This window comes from Mesoplodon mirus (genome assembly GCF_964341445.2).
Source record: "Mesoplodon mirus genome assembly, chromosome: 3".
NCBI lineage: Eukaryota > Metazoa > Chordata > Mammalia > Artiodactyla > Ziphiidae > Mesoplodon > Mesoplodon mirus.
In genome coordinates, this window is record NC_138978.1 from 158,470,731 (window position 1) to 158,488,208 (window position 17,478).

The 17,478-nt window shown below is 47.7% G+C and overlaps 1 pseudogene across 1 annotated transcript; it reads left to right on the forward strand.

Annotated features, from left to right (window-relative positions):
• The first annotated feature begins 1,265 nt into the window (after nucleotides 1-1,265).
• Nucleotides 1,266-16,669, forward strand: LOC309799304 (serine/threonine-protein kinase PLK1-like; annotated as a pseudogene). The gene is made up of 8 exons: nucleotides 1,266-1,385; nucleotides 2,337-2,663; nucleotides 3,758-3,914; nucleotides 5,277-5,384; nucleotides 9,058-9,123; nucleotides 9,467-9,526; nucleotides 14,641-14,870; nucleotides 15,129-16,669. The product of its transcript is annotated as a serine/threonine-protein kinase PLK1-like (transcript).
• The last annotated feature ends 809 nt before the right edge of the window (nucleotides 16,670-17,478 follow it).

Consider the following 17,478-nt stretch of genomic DNA (forward strand, 5'->3'; position numbering starts at 1 on the left):
GTTTTTAATTTGACCACCAGCATTTGGCATTGAATGAAAAGCCCCAAACTCACTCAACTGGAGGGTCACTGCATAGAAGAACAAATCATTGTTTGTTTTTAATTTCTTTCCTTTTCTGGCACAAATACTAAGTTGAAATGATGTTGAAAGTATTGACCTGAAAAAGAAAAAGAAAGAATTCAAGGGATTTGCTCCATTTAAAAAAATATGTGTCTTTACTCTGAAGTATTAAGAGCAGTCAGGGCTGTGGTAAACCAGTTTCCAGCAGGTGACTAGGTGATAAGAAATTGTTCAGGTTCAACTTCTAGTTCTGTTTCGTTCTTAATTTATAATAGTAATAGCTGATATATATCTGCCATGTCCAGTTTATAAATTGCTTTAGCATACATTAGTTACCTAATGTGATCCTCAAAGCAGCATAATGGTACAGATACCATCATTATCCCCATTTCACAGATAAGAAGACTGAGGTTCTGAGAGACCGACTTTACCCAGGTTTTTCAGTTAATGAGAGGCAGTGCTTGAAATCAAGCTTAAGTGTTCTGACTTCAAATTCCTTGTTCCTACTGTTGCCTTTTAAAGACCTAAAACTATGGGATACTTGAGCTGAAACAGAACTTAGAGATCTGCTGGGCCAGCCTTTGCCTGGTTCTACAGGATGTTAACATATTTCCACAAAACAAAATTTGGGAAATGCCAAATTAAAGGATGTTAAGTGGATTTCTTGATTACAGAATGTCCCAGAGCCTTTATTTTGCAATGGATCTTGATGCCTTTTCTGATCTTATTTGGCGATGAATTTATTTTGGGGCCCATCTACCTAAGAACCACATTGTGTCAGGGGTTTGGAAGGAGCTGTCCTCTCTTCTTTTTTACAGAAATAAATCCTCATTTGTTCTGGACTTTCTCAGAGTATGCTATATTGTCACTCATATGCCACCTCAAGTCAACTTGGAAGAAAGTAGAAGAATTGAGCTTTTAATTGTTATTCAACAGATTTACCGCTGGAAACAGGAAGTAGTAACAAAGTGGCACATTTCTGCCCTCCTGATTCTTTTCACAAACAATTATTAGTTGTGCACCAGATTCCAGGGACTGGGGGGGATCTGCGTGGAAAGATGAAGAGGACAGTTCCTGCCCTTAATGTATTCCCTCACATTCTAGAACAAGGTGTCAACAAAACTAGCAAATAATGACAAACATCTGATGAAGGCTGGCACGGGATGGGAGCCAGAGAGGGTGGCATCTTGTCCTGGAGGAGATCGATGGAGGGGGTGATCTGCGTTCAAGTCCCTGCTCGTCTTCCTGGCAGGAGAAAGGCCACATCAGCCCCTTCACCTGCCCCAACTGAGGAGGGCGGTGACCGGCTACCCAACTGGCAGAAGGTGTGGATGCTCTCTGGGATCCATCCCAGCCCCAGGGCACTGGGGTCTGAGCTCCACAGCTTTCCTGACAGAAAGAAAAAAATAGATTGAAAACGTCTCAGCTCCACATGTCCTATTTTTAATTGATTTGCACACAGGCTCTTCAATCACGGTATTAATATTTAATCGTCCTGTCAGGTCAGAACCTTCCCCATCAGACAGTTAAAGATGGTTTTGGACAGAGGAGGAAATGAGGTGGTGGAATGGCATGAAATGAGGAAAGTGAGGCATTTGCTCAGAGGGGATTGGATCTGAGGACCAAGAAGGGTCCTGAGAAGAAGTACACCTTGCTCACTTTCTCTGTTTTTAATTGTTATTCAACAGATTTACCGCTGGAAACAGGAAGTAGTAACAAAGTGGCAGATTTCTGCCCTCCTGATTCTTTTCACAAACAATTATTAGTTGTGCACCAGATTCTCACTGTTCCTCCATTGCACACATCTGTAACCACTGCAGCACTTGTCCAGAAGGCCACTGGGAGCCATATAAGAGCTTAGACAACACCAAGGCCTGAGGAGAAAGTAGGGGGTTTCTTCAGTGAGGAGAAGCCAAGAGGCTGGTGCCTGGGGAAGGGTCCAGAGGATGCAGCGTTCATATGCCATGTTTTCTAAGTTGGTGAGAAGCCGATTGATGTTTTGACTCTGGGCTCCACCTCAGCCCGGGTGGAACCGGGTTGAACGCACATTTCTTTGAGAAACCGGTGTCCCTCTGGGCTGCGCAGCATCACAGCAGCCGAGAAAAATGGCCCGGGAACTATTTTAGGTGAACGCACTCTCAGAGGTGGTGAATAAACGTCCCAAATGTGACTCGTTCCAGGAGGCTATTAATAGGCAGGAGATGAGAGGCATGGGAGAACTGAATTTCATTCAGGTTCGGACTCTTGCTTTACCTATACCTCCTTTTGCAACACAGAAACGAGGAGGGAGAGCTTGTCTTGCCGCGTTTCCAGGGGAGCAGGGAGAAAGCGGCCACTTCCTCCTCCTCTCCCGAGTCAAAGAGGGAAAAGCAGCGCACTCACCGCGGGCCCCAGCACAGTCCTTTCTGACCATCGCCCATGGCTTTGCTGAACACAAGCCTACCAAGTCCAGAGAGTCACAGAAAATCAAGATGAGGCGATGCCTCGATTCCTATTCATATTTGCTTCCACATCGCCGTCGCCTCTGTGCATCTTCTGGGTTTGAAGCAGCGGTTCTCATGGGGAAAGAATTGCTGGAAGGGGACCTTTGGAAATGCCCGAGTGTATGTGGCTGTCTTAACAGTGGCCTGGGATGATCTTACCATTTAGTGGGAAAGGGCAGAGATGCTGGACAGGCAGAAACGCTCTGGCTGGTGTCCCCAACCAAGAACTGCCCCTGGCCTGCATGACTACTTGAGGCCTCTCTGTGTATTCTCAGCAGAGGATGTGTTTGGAATGGTCTGAGAGTAAACCTGAACTCCATTTTACTCATCAACATAAAGAGTATTTGTTTCATGTTTTAACGGTTGTGGAAAATCAAGGAAAGACAGACTTTTGTTTCGTTTGGGGTTTTACCAAGAGTTGTTCATCTTTTGGAAGAATCAGATCCCTGATAGCAATGACACTTGTGGTATTTGTTACCAAAATCACATGCCTGTGCCGGTCTGCGTCTGCAGCTGTCAGATTTCCACACGGGAGGATCTGACTACTTCCTGCTGGCTCCTGACGCAGTCGCACCAAACCTTTACATATGGAAACACATCTGATGTTATCCTAGGCGACTTTGGGGTTTTTTTTGCCTTTACATTCCATTAGGGCATTATACTGATTTTTAGAATCGAATGTAGGTGGATAATATTAATTTAATTTAAGGAACATAAAGGGGATATTATAGAATATTTGTTGTGGGGGAGGCATTGGGTCTAATCCAGGTCCTAAAACAGGGGTGAAATAACTGGTTTAGATTTTAAAACAGGACAAACTCCTGAGAGAAGAGCCAGGCAAATGGATCATCAGCCACAGGACTCTCTGAATCATGTTCTGCTCTGAGGCTCAAATGCTTCTGCAAATGTGCCTGCGAGAATCAGGCAGTTCATGGGGAAGAGTAAAGGGGCAGAAAAGCAAGAGCTCAAGGGCCAGGGCAGGGGCACCAGCTCTCAGCCTCACTGGGCACCGTGGGGTCTGCGCCTGGATGGGGCTCACGGCCTGCTGACTGTGGCCCTGCAAGATTGCAGGCATAGCGTTGCTAGATTTTCCATGCTTGCGGTGGAAGCTAGAAAGCCAGCGTGCTGGAAATTGTATTAGGTGTGGTAAGCCTCCAACAAAGAGAGCCAACAATACAACGGCTTAAGGACCAGGATATTGATTTCTTTTGCAGGTCATGATCAAGGCAGGGCCACAGCCACATGTGGCTGTCAGCCAGGAGAAGAGGGATGAGGGCATGGAGGAGAGCACGAGCAGCATCACTAAGGTCCGGACCCAGAAGCGGTGCACCTCCACTTTTACATGTTCCACTTTTACATGCCCTCTGATTGGTGGGGAAATGTCATCTTTAGCTGGGCATCGCCTGGCTGTAACACTGACCGTCTCTGCCAGAGTACTTACTCCACCAGTCCTCTGCAGACCATGGAGCTGAACTTGGCTCAAAGACTGCCTGTCCTGCTCTGCTGGAATTCACCATTTAGTTGTAGATTTACGATCCACACCAGGAAAAACCATTTAGACTAGAGGAAGAAGGAGGAAGGCAGGGGGGCCAATGTGTTTAAGTTGGTGGTGGGGTGGCATACTCAGAGCAGACACTCTTAGTGGGGACAGCTTGGAGGATGGAAGGACACAGAACGCAGGTAAGGGAGGTTTTATTCAGGTTATCTGTCTTACCTCCACCTTGCCTGACAAAGCCCTCCTAGGCCAGCCTAGGTGCTCCTATTCTGTGTGCCTGGCACAGCACCAACTGTATTTATTGTTTTCCTTGCCTATTTTTGTCTTCCCATCTAGACTGCAATTGTATTTTGCTCACTTTTATATCCCCAGGGTCTTGCAGAGTAATTAGCATAGTAGGTGCTCAACAAATCCTTGATGAACGACTGAAAAAATTCTATGAACAGTAGAAAACGAATGCATGCTTCTGAGTCAGAGCAAGGCACCATCACGGTGTTTCATTAAGACTAATCTGGTTATCACGTTCAGAAGGCCAGAGTCAGCAGGACAAAGACAGACTGGGTTTCTTGGCGAAGTACTCTGTGACTGAGGGTAGAGATGTCCTGTGGGAAGGAATGGGCTTCAAAAGGCTGATGGGTTGGGGGCATCTGCATGAGGAGTGGAGAATTAGAAACTCTGCTTCTGGATGTTTCTGTCCAAGTCTAGTCTAGTGATAACAGAGTTAGCTGCAGTACCAGTCACCAAGGCAAGGCCTGAGTGGAGGAGACAGCGGTGAGTAGCAAACCCTTGAGGGTTCTATGTCCTATGAAATTGAATTAAAATAGCAACTCTAGGAGAGGCTTCCTGGATGAGGGAGCATTTATGATGGGCTTTGAGACGTGAGGAAAATGAAGGGTCTGAAAAAGCATGTCAGCTTCATTAATTTGCCAAGAATCTAGTGAGTCCAATAAATATTTTTATGAAAGAAAAAATAAATTATGAAATGGACAGTTAGCTATGGTTTTTACTAGTCTCTTCGGAAGAATGAATGGGAGGACAATTGGGGGTTCTTCTCAAGTTGTAAAGTTTCTGTTGCTATATCAGGTTTTGGCCACTCAAGCCCATTGAAGAAAGCTGTGATCTTTGAGGAATAAAGTTCTGTTGGATGTGAGGGGGAGGTTCTGGGAGAAGTCAGGTCACCCCTTCCCTGAGCCAGTGATCTAGGAAACACCAAACAGGTGGCAGCCCCTGTGGTCCAGGATCGACCTGGATGCTGACCTTGCCTGTCACCCCAGCCAGCCAGCGGAAGCTTCTGCAGCCCCAGGGGCTGGCAGGCAGCCTCAGCATCCGCTGTCACATCCTCAGGGGTGTGAAAGAAAGCCACAGGTCTTCCAATGTGTGCAGGGGAGTGGGACTGTAGGTGGGGAGCCTCAGACAGAGCCGAGACACACTTCGGGGTGGGGGCAGGCTCCACAATTAAACAAAGGCTTGGCTGTTAGAAGATCCCTCGGGGAGTGAGACTTTGGATTATTAGGCTTGGGTTAAGGAAAGGGCTTTCTCTGCAAACACAACAGATGCCTGGAAGTGACGCTGCCCAATGAAGATGTTTGTGGGAGGCAAGGCTGGAAGGCCCAGCATGGCAGGTGGTCAGGGTCGCGGCGCTACTAAGCAGGTCTTGGGAGCTGAGGGTGAGGAAGGGTTGGGCTTGGTTTTAAGTCTTGGAGAAGGAGGCTCTGAATGTGGCTGGAGGTGAAGGTGAGACAGAGGAGGATCATGCTGAAGGAGAACTAGAAAGAAGTCAGAAGATGGGTTTTAATTTCAAGTTTTACCATCTAGCACTTGACCGTAAGTCATTTTCCTTCTTTGGGCCCTCTTTTCTACACCTGCCCTGCTCTGGCCCAGGTTTGGTGGGGCTGGGAGTAGGGCAGATGGGTAGGCTTGGAAGAGGCACAGAGTCCCACACCACTGTGAAGGGCTGATGCCTCAGCGATTTCGATTTCCTTACACTTCGTAAGCACATGACTGATACTCAGTAAATATAACACAGCCACTGTTTCAGGCTCAGAGACCTTCCCTCCTGGAATGACATTCTCTACCAAGGTCAAGGGGGCTCCAGATAATCTAAGGGAGCAATGATTTCCCTTCCTGCAGCTTCCAGGATAGATTAGAAATAATAAAATGTTTGGGGCTAAGAATTAAAAATCGGGATGGATCTAAAGTACTTCACCCCCATATATCTCATTCTTTCAAAGATGATGATCCAAATAATCAAGATTCTGAATGAGACTGAAAAATACTCTTTGGGAAGGAGATTAGATTTCTTTGCAGAATAACAGATCAAGTTTTTTTTTTTAAATGACTGACAGCAACAAAGTTAAAATATCCAAAACTACCTCATGAATTAATCAACCAAGGAAACAGACATTTCCATTATTCAGATGTTAGCAAGATTCTAAGTGTAAATATCTCAGCAGTGCTAGGTCATATCTGCAACGGACTTTTAAAGGTGAATTTAACCCAACATACACACTTTATGGGTGAAGAAACTGAGACCCAGAAAAGAGGTTACAGTGAGAAATGAAAAATGCATATGCAAAGTTTACCTTCTCCTACGCTGAATGAAGATATGATGTCAGCGTGTCCACCCACACATGGCACCTGGCTGCCTGGGACACCTGCAAGGCTGCTGTGGGTGACGTGTAGTTTGATTTTCCTCAGCATCTCTTCGTTTGGGAGAACACTTCTCTTATTTTCCTGGATCTGTCAGTCAAGGTGCTGTTCATCATGGGAGGACACTTGACCCGGGTTGGTCGCTAGTCACAGGGATTGGTCTGGAGTGGGCATGTGATCCAAGCAGAACTCACCAAAGGCTTTTCCTGGGATTTTTATGTGGATGGATCCAAAGAAGCATGCTTCCTTGACTGCAAAGAGGAAGCTATTTATAGTAGGAGAAAATGAGGCTATTCTTGAAGGAAGAAAACCCTAGATAGACAGACTCTAGATAAATGATAATAGATAAAGATAGATAGATATGTAGATAGATACACACACACACAGAAACATAGAAAGAACCTGCTCCTGCACTTGCTAGTTCTTGTGCTTGAGCTAGTTTGAATTAAGTTTCTGTCACTCGCAAACAAAAAAAGTTGTGATCAATATAATAGAAACACAATGGCCCTGTGACTGTTTTTTTTGGGGTTTTTTTGCGGTTTTTTTGCGGTACACGGGACTCTCACTGCTGTGGCCTCTCCTGTTGCGGAGCACAGGCTCCGGACACGCAGGCTCAGTGGCCATGGCTCATGGGTCCAGCCACTCCGCGGCATGTGGGATCTTCCCGGACCGGGACACGAGCACGAACCCGTGTCCCCTGCATTGGCAGGCGGACTCTCAACCACTGCGCCACCAGGGAAGCCCCCCTGTGACTTTTTAATGATCTAAAGCTGATAAGTTGGTGGTAGAAGGGAAAGAAATGTAAATAGAATCCCTTTCCTCACCTGGAATGTGTTCCCTGGGACTTGGTCCTAGGAGGAGACTGTGGGCCTTTCCTGTTTATTGCCCCCCCCTTTTGTCTATTTAAAAACATTGACAAGACAATATATTGAAATATATAAACATTTTGAAAAGTTACAATGTCCAGCAGCCAAATGCAGCTGTTGATTTGGCCACAAGGCAGTCGTGATGTACAGGCTTGATCGAATTCTGCTGCTCACTTTATGTATTATTCAGAAACACACAAAAAATGGCCATCTTAATCGTGCTAACGGCTGTACAACACTCCCCTGTGTCATATGACAGTTTATTAAACTGTTCCCCAGATGTTCAACATTTTAAAAAAAGAACACCTAGGTGGTCGTCTGCTACTCTTCTGCAAAACTATAGTCCAATTTATTTTCAGGTCAAATGTTGGATTACTTCCAACAAGCTGCTGTTCCATGAAAACTGCACATTTGCACTTGCCTTTGTAAATGTTATCCTGTCTGCCCTTGGAATCTCCTGCCCCTTTCTTTTTATGTCCTTATTTTGATTAACTCTTATTCATCCTTTAAAGCCCTGCTCTGACACTCCCTCATTGATTTGTTCTTTTATCAAGAATTTACTGAACTAAGTGCTGTGCTGGGAGCTGGGGATATGGCAAGGAACATGACGTTCTTTCATTCAACCAACAGATATTTCTTGAAGGTCTGCTATGTGGCAGTTGCAGTGTTAGGTGCAGGAAATCCAGTGGTGAGTAAGACAAGGTCCCTGCCCTTGTGGAGCTTAGATTCTATCGGGAGATAAAAAAAATAGAATTCATGAAGGAGTGGGATGTGTTCTCCTGTCATTTATCTCCATCCTTCTCAATAGCTACTTCTTACCTGTGTTTCCTACTAGGCTGTGAGGAATGTGAGGAGAGAGGCTGTGTCCTTCACCCCATCTCTCCACAGTGGCGCAGGGCCCAAGGACACCACAGTGCCACACAGTGCCCAGCCGGAGCCCACCAGCGCTTCCTTATTCACAGAGGCTGTTGCCCAGTTAGGTGGGGAGGAGGGGCTACCTGTGGGAGGAGGGCTGTGCTTCCTCAAGCCCTGGCAGACTCCTCTCCAGCAGTAGGTGGAAAGAGGAATTTACTGAGGTTTAAAAGAAGACAGTAGGGCTTCCCTGGTGGCGCAGTGGTTGACAGTCCTCCTGCCGATGCAGGGGACACGGGTTCGTGCCCCGGGCTGGGAAGATCCCACATGCCGCGGAGCGGCTGGGCCCGTGAGCCATGGCCGCTGAGCCTGCGTGTCCGGAGCCTGTGCTCCGCAACGGGAGGGGCCACAACAGTGAGAGGCCCACGTATCACACACACAAAAAAAGAAGACAATAAAGAAGATCCAAAGACATGGCCATCTGGGCTTCAGCAGTTTATGAGAAGGGAAGCCCAGCCCCAGACAACAGCTGGTTAAACTCTGAAGAGAAGCCACAATGACTTTAATCCCCTGTGAAAGCTGTTGGTGGGGTCCATGGGCAAGGCTGTGACTGTCACTGCTTTCTAATGACGCTGCCGTGGGCTCCCTGCAGCTTGGGGAGAGGGAGGTCAGGAGACCAGCCAGGAGGGCATGGGGCAGATGCAGGAGGTTCTGGGTGGTAAGTTACTGGGTGCTGAGATGGGGCCAAGGTTCCTGTGGCTGGTGACCCGTGGTGCCTTTTGATTCAGAGCTAAAGGGACTGTGGAGTTCATCTGGTCCTACCCCTTTATTTAGAAGAGAAAACTGAGACCCACAGAGATTAGACAGCCTGACAAAGGCCAAAGAGCTAGGAGGAGGCCAAGCCAGGAGTTAGCCCCAAGTTCTCCTGCCTCTGCAGCAAGCTGAGCTCCCTCAGGTAGGACGTGGGAACTGTGACTAATCCTCCACCACACACAGACAGTTTTCAAGATTAGTATCAGGCCCTCTTTGCTTTTTCTCCCCCTCCCTTCTTCCCTCCCAAGACGAGTGCAACACCCGTGTGCCCCAGACACTGGGAGAGGTGCTGAGGGTAGAGATGCCAGGTCTGGTTGCAGCCTGAGGGGCTCCCGGGCTCTGGGGGAGGAACACTTACCCCGAGGTAACGAAGCCTCCGTGTGGTCAGGCAGGATCCACCTGAGATCTAAGCACACGGGGGTCCCCTGGCTGATCTGGAGGCATCAGGGACCACATTCTGGAAGAGGGAACACTTGTGCCCAGGGGTGAAGAATGAGAGGGAGACAGGCATGCGACAGGCTTTAAACAGGAAAGGGAGATCCTAGGAATTTCATTTTGGATAAGACTCTGGTGACAGTGTGATGGGGGGATTTAAAGGGGCAGAGATAGTCGGGGGTGAGCTGATGGAAAGCAGGGATCTAAGGAGGAGGTGCCGAGGGCCTGGAGTTGTGCACGGTAGGCAGGCAGGAAGGAAAAGAGTCAAGAAACATTTAGAAGGTAACATCAGCACACCTGTCGACTGGTGAGGAGGCGACAAGGAGGCAGTGGAGGGGCAGGCTGAGCCCTCAGGGTCACCTTGTCCTCGTGGTCTTACATCTCTTCCTCCAGGCTCCTGGCTGCTCACTGGATATCTCTGTGCGGATAAGCACTGGCCTCTCAAACCCAAAAGCACTACTTGATTCTTCACAGAATTGTCTCTTCTGCTTCATTTTCTGGTTTCACTTAGTGGTTCCCTTACTTGGCCAAGCTGATGGTTGGCCAGCCCAACTCACCTGAATTTTTGTGAGGCTGAATTTAAAAGGCACACACACACACACACACACACACACACACACACACAAGGCACATCTAGTCACTTCTCTGGGAGTGGCTGCTCCCCACACTGACCAGTTGAATCATTCAAAATTTAGTTCAGTTCAACAGACATTTACCCCCAAATCACTATTTGTTGAGCCCCCAGGATCCAACCATGGCAAGAGGAAGGTCTCTGCCCCCTGAGGTCCCCAGAGTATAAAGGGATCCTCCGTTTCTGAACTGCAAGTCCTTACCTCTGGGTTCTTTTCTCCACTTTGCATTGATGCCCAGAATGAAAAAAAAAATCTGACTTAAAAAAACAAATGAACAACAGCAAAATCCCCTTAATTATTTGTTCTAATGGGCCAAATGTCAGCATGACCTAGGATTTGGTGATAAACCTGTTACAGAGAAAAAAAATTTTTTTAATTCGACTTTTGGTTTTATCATAGGTGCTCAATAACTATTTGTGGAATGAATGAACATCTAGGCTAAGAAAGCATTCATTGCGCAGGTCCCATAAGACCTGCTTGAGAGCAAGTCTGGGTGCCACCCCTAGGGCACAATGGATAGGCAAAGGTATCAATTATTATGATCATAGTCACTGTTTATAAAAATCAGTGATATTACTTTGTCCTGGAAAATAGCTGAATATTTAAAGTAGGTCTCGGGACTTCCCTGGTGGCTCAGTGGTTAGGAAACTGCCTGACAGTGCAGGAGACACTGGTTTGAGCCGTGGTCCAGGAAGATCCCACATGCCATGGAGCAACCAAGCCCATGCACCACAACTACTGAGCCTGAATTCTAGAGCCTGTGAGCCACAACTACTGAGCCCGCATGCTGAAACTACTGAAGCCCACGTGCCTAGAGCCCGTGCTCCGCAACAATAGAAGTCACTGCAATGAGAAGCCCGCGCACCGCAATGAAGTGTAGCCCCCTCTTGCCGCAACCAGAGAAAGACCACGCGCAGCAACAAAGACCCAATGCAGCCCAAAATAAACAAATAAATTTATAAAAATAAAGTAGGTCTCTCCTGCATCCTGAAATCTTGTTACTCTAATTATTTACATCAATTCAACATTTACTGAGAAAAAGGAGTACAGGTTGTTCAAGGATGAGAAGAAACCAGCTCTGATTTCCTAACGTTTGCAATCTAGGTGGTGGTGAGCTTTGGGTGTCAGTTCTGTGTTTCTCCCCAGGTTGCCCTACCAGCCACTGGAGTTGAGCAAGCTACCAGTACTCACAGAGCCTTGTGTTTTTCCTCCTGCCTTCCTCACCTCAGATTGTTGGGAGGATTGTATTAGTCCACGAGGGCTGCCAAGACAAAACACACAGCCGGGGTAGCTTAAACAACAGAAATTAATTTTCCTACAATTCTGGAAGTGAGAAGTCTGAGATCATGGTGTTGGCAGGTTGGGTTTCCCCTGAGGCCTTGCCTTGCAAATGGCCACCCCCTTGCTGCCTCTTCACATGGTCGTCCCTCTGTGCCCACGCAACCCTGGTGTCTCCCTGTCTGTCCAAATTTCCTCTTGTTATAAGGATACCATTCAGGTTGCATTAGGGTCCACCCTAATGGCCTCATTTTAACTCAGTCCCCTCTTTAAAGGCCCCATCTCCTAGTATAGTCACATTCTGAGGCACTGGGGGTTAGGGCTTCCACATATCAATTTTGGGGGACACAATTGAGCCCATAACAAGAACCAAATAAAATCACGTGCAAAATGCCCAGCATGATGTCTGCCTGGCACATGGTAACATCCTACAAATTTGAGTTCCCCCCTCTTCCCTGCTAGTAGGATACTAAAGGTTTAAAACAACCATTTTAGATGGAGCAAGTATAAACTCTGGCTCCTGTGGGTATAAATTGTTACTAAATAGGGATAAGGGGGATCCAAATTAATGAGCTTCTATTAATCAAAATTGGTTTGGGAATTTCAGTTTTTAAAAATTAGATTTATTGAGGTATAATTCTATATCATAAAATTCACCCTTTCAAAGTGTTCAGTATATGTTCAAGGAGTTCTGACAAAGGTATATAGTCAGTCGTGTAACCACCATTACAATCAATATACAGAACATTTCTATTGCTCCAAAAAGTACCCTCATGTCCCTTTGCCATTTCTCCCCTCTCCGAGCCCTTTGTAACCACTGATCTTTCTGTCTCTACAATTTTGACTTTTCCATTATGTCATATAAATGGTCATTTGATATGTAGTCATTTGTGATTGACTTCTTTCACTTAGCATAATACTTTTGAGATTCATCCATACAGCTACATGTATCAGTTTCAGTAGTTATCCGTTTATCAACTTTTTTTTTTTTACCTATTTATACCAAAGATACCACAATTTGTTAAACCATTCGCCAATTGATGGGCATTTGAATGGTTTCTACTTTTCGGTGATTATGAATACAGCTTCTATGAACATTAAGAGTACACGTCTTTTTGTCGACGTATGCTTTCCTTTCTCTTGGATAAATACCTTAGAATGGGATTGCTGGGTGCTATGATACGGGGGTGCTTAACTTTTTAAAAAACTGCAAACTGGGTACCATTTTGCACCCCCATTGACTGAGTGTTTTACACATATTTTATCACAGTCTGTGCCTTGTCTTTTCATTTTTCTTAACACTATCTTTTGAAATTTTGATGAAATCTAATTTATCAATTTTTATTTTTATGATGTATGATTTTTGTGTGTGTGTAGCTAAAAATCTTTATTTAATCCAAGGTCACAAAGTTTTATCTTCTATTTTTCTTCCAGAAGCTTTATAATTTTAGTTCTTGCATTTACTACTATAATCTGTTTCAAGTCAATTTTTGTATGTGGTTTGAAGTAAGGGTCAAGGTTTTAGGCATATGAATGTCCAATCATATACCAACACAATGCATTAAAAAGGCATCAAATTACCCCCATCAAAATACCTTGACACCTTTGTCTAAAATCAGTTGACTATACACATGTGGGCCCACATCTGGACTCATATTATTCCATTAATCTATCTTTCTATACTGTGTGCCTATGCTACGTGTGTGTGTCCAAATCCATATTGTCTTTATTTTTATAGCTTAGAAATAGTCTTCAAATCGGGTAGTGTTAGTTTTCCAATTTCATTCTTCTTTTTCAAAATTGTTTCTGCTATTCTAGATCCTCTGCATTTCTATATAAACTTCAGAATCAGTTTGTGAATTTTTACACAAAAGCCTATCGGGAGTTTGATTGGGATTACTTGTATCTATAAAGGAATTCATTTTGATAAATTAGATGAACACCATTCCTAATTTGGTCAAGCTTTGAAACAAGCTTTGGTATTTTAGAAAACTGTTTAGTTTTTAATTATGTTGGGTGTTTATTTCGAAGCCTGTGATTCTCACCTTCTCTTCTGAGTCTAGGATGCAATAGAAAGAAGCATCACTCTGGTGACAGAAACCCCCGGGAGTGTGTTTTGTCCTTGAGAGGAAAGGCAGTTACCTCCTTCAGGTGAACTCTGTCTATGTCTGCGATAGGTAAAATCTCACAACTCAAACCCAAGAGAAGCTGTTTCAAGGCATTCCCAAATAACCACCCTTCCCTCCTTTGTCAAGAGCAAAGTTCATCGGATTTAGGAAAAGTGGTCTCATTCACAGCCCAAGCACAGGCCCCAAGAGGAGCGTGTTCTGGGAAGCAATTGAGGGGAGGCCCAGAAAAAGCCAGGGCAGAGGCTTTCTGGAAGCACTGCCACCACTAGCAGGGGGTCTTCCAGATGAAATACCCAGAGTAGGGGCCATGACTGCCGCCCAGCCAGCTCCCCAGGGACTACCCTGAGAAACCCAGCCTGTCAGCAGCAGAATTATTGCCTGTTCTTTATACTGTGAATTGTTAGCAGTCTCTAAATAGACCATTCATTTTTCCTTTTAGCACAGAAGGGTCTCACAACTCCAAATACCACCAGGGGCCTGAACGTTTCAAGTCAAAACATTCCCCAAACCACAGCTCTCGGGTGAGAGGCCGAGCTAGCCAAGGGTTTGGAGGAAAAACAACCACCTACCAGCCTGGAAACCACTGTGTACACAGGAGGCTGGTCGCCTTGCTCACAGAGGCTGGGCGACTGAGCATTTTCACTAGTGAGACTTAATCTGATAAAGCCACCTTTCCTACACTTAGCCTCTGCCCGAGGAAATAAACCTAGTCCTGGGGCTGGAGGCTGCGCGTGGGGCGGGGCCGCCCAGGGTACCTGGAGGACCTGCGCCACTCCTGTCCCGCTTCTTCCTCCCCGGTTGTGATAAAAAAAAAAGAGAGAGAGAGGGAGAGAGGAAAGAGGAGAGAGGAGGAGAGAGGAGAGAGGAGGAGAGAGGAGAGAGAGAGAGAGGGAGAGAGAAAAGAGGCTTTTGCAACAGTCCCGTTGCAGCATTTGATTCGGGGAGCAGCGGAGCGGTGTCAAACCTCTGCCAGGACCCTGCTGCGTCTGCCAAGCGCTGCAGAGACGCTGGCGCGGGCACCAGCCCACCGGGGAAAGCCGGGATCTCTGGAGCTGTGGCTCCCAGGGCCCCCGACCGCCATCCAGCAGGCAAAAGAGATCCCGGAGGTTGTAGTGGAGCCGCGCGGTTGGCGGTGCTGCCTGCTGGGCCGCTTCCTGGGGGAGGGGCGGCTTCACCAAGTGCTTTTTTTTTTTTTTTTTTTTTTTTTTTTCTTTTTGCGGTATGCGGGCCTCTCACCGCTGTGGCCTCTCCCGTTGCGGAGCACAGGCTCCGGATGCGCAGGCCCAGCGGCCATGGCTCACGGGCCCAGCCGCTCTGCGGCATATGGGATCCTCCCAGACCGGGGCACGAACCCGCATCCCCTGCATCGGCAGGCGGACTCTCAACCACTGCGCCACCAGGGAGGCCCTCACCAAGTGCTTTGAGATCTCTGACAGGATGAGGACGCCAAGGAGGCGTTTGGCCGCAAGATCCTGCCTGAGTCGCGGCTGCTCAGGCCGCACCGGAAGGAGAAGATGTCCTTGGAGATGTCTATTCATTGCCCTCTCGCCCACCAGCACGGAGTCGTAGGTGCACGTGGACACGAACTTTATGTTGGTGGTGCTGGGGCGCTGCTGCCGCCGAAGATCTCCCCTGGAGCCGCACTGGCGGAGGAAGGCGACGACCCAGCCCGAGGTCCGCCGCTACCTGCAGCACATGGTCCTCGGCTGCCAGTACCTGCACCCAAACCAGGTTATTCACTGGGACCTCAGGCTGGGCAAACTCTTCCTGAATGACGAGCTGGAGGTGAGAATAGGGGATCTGGCCCGGCAACCAAAGGTGAATATGATGGGGCGCAGAAGAAGAAAACCCTGTCTAAATACGTAGCTCTTGAGGTGCTGAGCAAGAAAGGGTGCCATTTCCTGGTGGACGGGGGGGCTATTGGGTGCATCATGTTGATATATACCTTGTCGGTGGGTAGATCACCTTTTGATATCTCTTGCCTAAAACTGACCTACTTCTGGATCAAGAAGAATGAATGCAGGATCCCCAAGCACATCAACCCCGTGGCCACCCCCCGCTTCCAGAAGATGCCGCAGACAGGTCCCATTGCCCACCTGATCATTCATGAGCGGCTCAAGACGAGTTCTTTTCTTCTGGCTACATCCCAGCCCATCTCCCATTACCTGCCCCACCATTCCATCAAGGTATTCAATCGCTCTCAGAAGCCTGGATCCCAGCAACAGGAAGCCACTCACAGTCCTAAATAAAGGCCTAGAGAACTCTATGCCCAAGACTCCCTGGGGCAAAGAGGGACCAGTGGTCCAGGAGACCAGAGAGTGCCACATTGCTGCAGCGGCTGCATAGCGTGAATGCCTCCAAGCCCTCTGAGAGGGGGCTGGTGAGGCAAGAGGAGGCTGAGGATCCCTCCGGCATCCCCATCTTCTGAGTCAGCAGGTGGGGGACTATTGGGACAAGTGCAGCCTCGGGCATCAGCCGTGTAGCGAAGTGTAGGGGGTGTTCTCTGATGCTTGGACTCACCTCATCCTCGGGTGCCTTGGTGACGGTCTGTGGTTCACAGAGCACGGTGGTGCAGAGTTCTCCCCCGCTGTGAGTTCCCATCCCGACTCCTCCATGAAGATCAACTCTCCAAGTACTTCCAAAACTGCATGAGTGAACACTTGCTGAAGGTGGGCACCCAGGGGAAGGTGATGAACTAGTCCAGCAACCCTACCTGCCTACTTGATTCTGCAAGCACAGAACCATCATCCTGCATCCTGCAACATCTTCCAGGACCACAGCAAACTCGTCCTGTGCCCAGCATGGCAGCTGTGACCTACATCGACTAGAAGCCGGATTTCCACAAGTACTGCCTGAATCTCCTGCAGGAGCACAGCCACCCCACGAGTCTGGCAAGTTAGCTCTTCTATGCCCGCCCATGGTGGACAAGCTGCTGAGCTTTCGCTCAGCCAACAATCGCCTCAGGACCTCCACGTAGTCCCTCCCCAGGACTACTGCCCGTCCTCACCCCCACCAGCCCCTTGGGTCCCTATGGGTTAGCCCCCGCCGTGCTGGGTTTTCTGTGCTATGTCCCCTCACTTGGACCGGGTGGCTGGAAAGAGAGCTATGTCTTCCTTGCAGGTGGGAGTTGCTATTAAGTTATTTTTGTACATGTTGGGGTGTAGGTTCTACGGCCTCTTCACCTTCCCTCTCAACCCCACCGTATGAATTGTACAGAATACTGCTATTGAATTCGGGACTGTCTTTTTCTTGGCTTTATACACATTAAACACGTGTGAATCTTTTTAAAAAGGTGTGGGGAGCGCTGATTGGCTGCTAGTTGTCATGTGCACTCAGTGGCCACCTGGCTCAGCCAGTCAGCAGCAAGAATTGAGTACTCTGGAGGTGCTGTGCAGAGGTGGCTATATGGGCTATACGGGATGCCTGCCTTCATTGTCCCTTAGCCCAATAAGTCACGTAGCAATGGTAAGCAAATTCAGTGACAACGCATTAAGTCCTTCACAAAGTGCCTTTGACAAAAGGCGGTCGTCTGCTGAGAGCTGTGGGACCCTCTCAGCTGACAGGGCCCTGAGAATGCTACATGGGGACAGGTCTGTCAGGGATGGTCTTGCAGGAAGAGGATGGAATTTATAAGACCTCCTTTGAATGACCAGTGCCGACTCCGATGGCTCATCTAGCTGGCATGTAGGAAAGCTGGAAATGCTAGCCGAAAGCTTGGGAAGGCAGAGAGGGAGAGAGAGAGAGGAAGGGAGGAAGGAGGGAAGAAAAGCAAGGAACCCCCTGTGG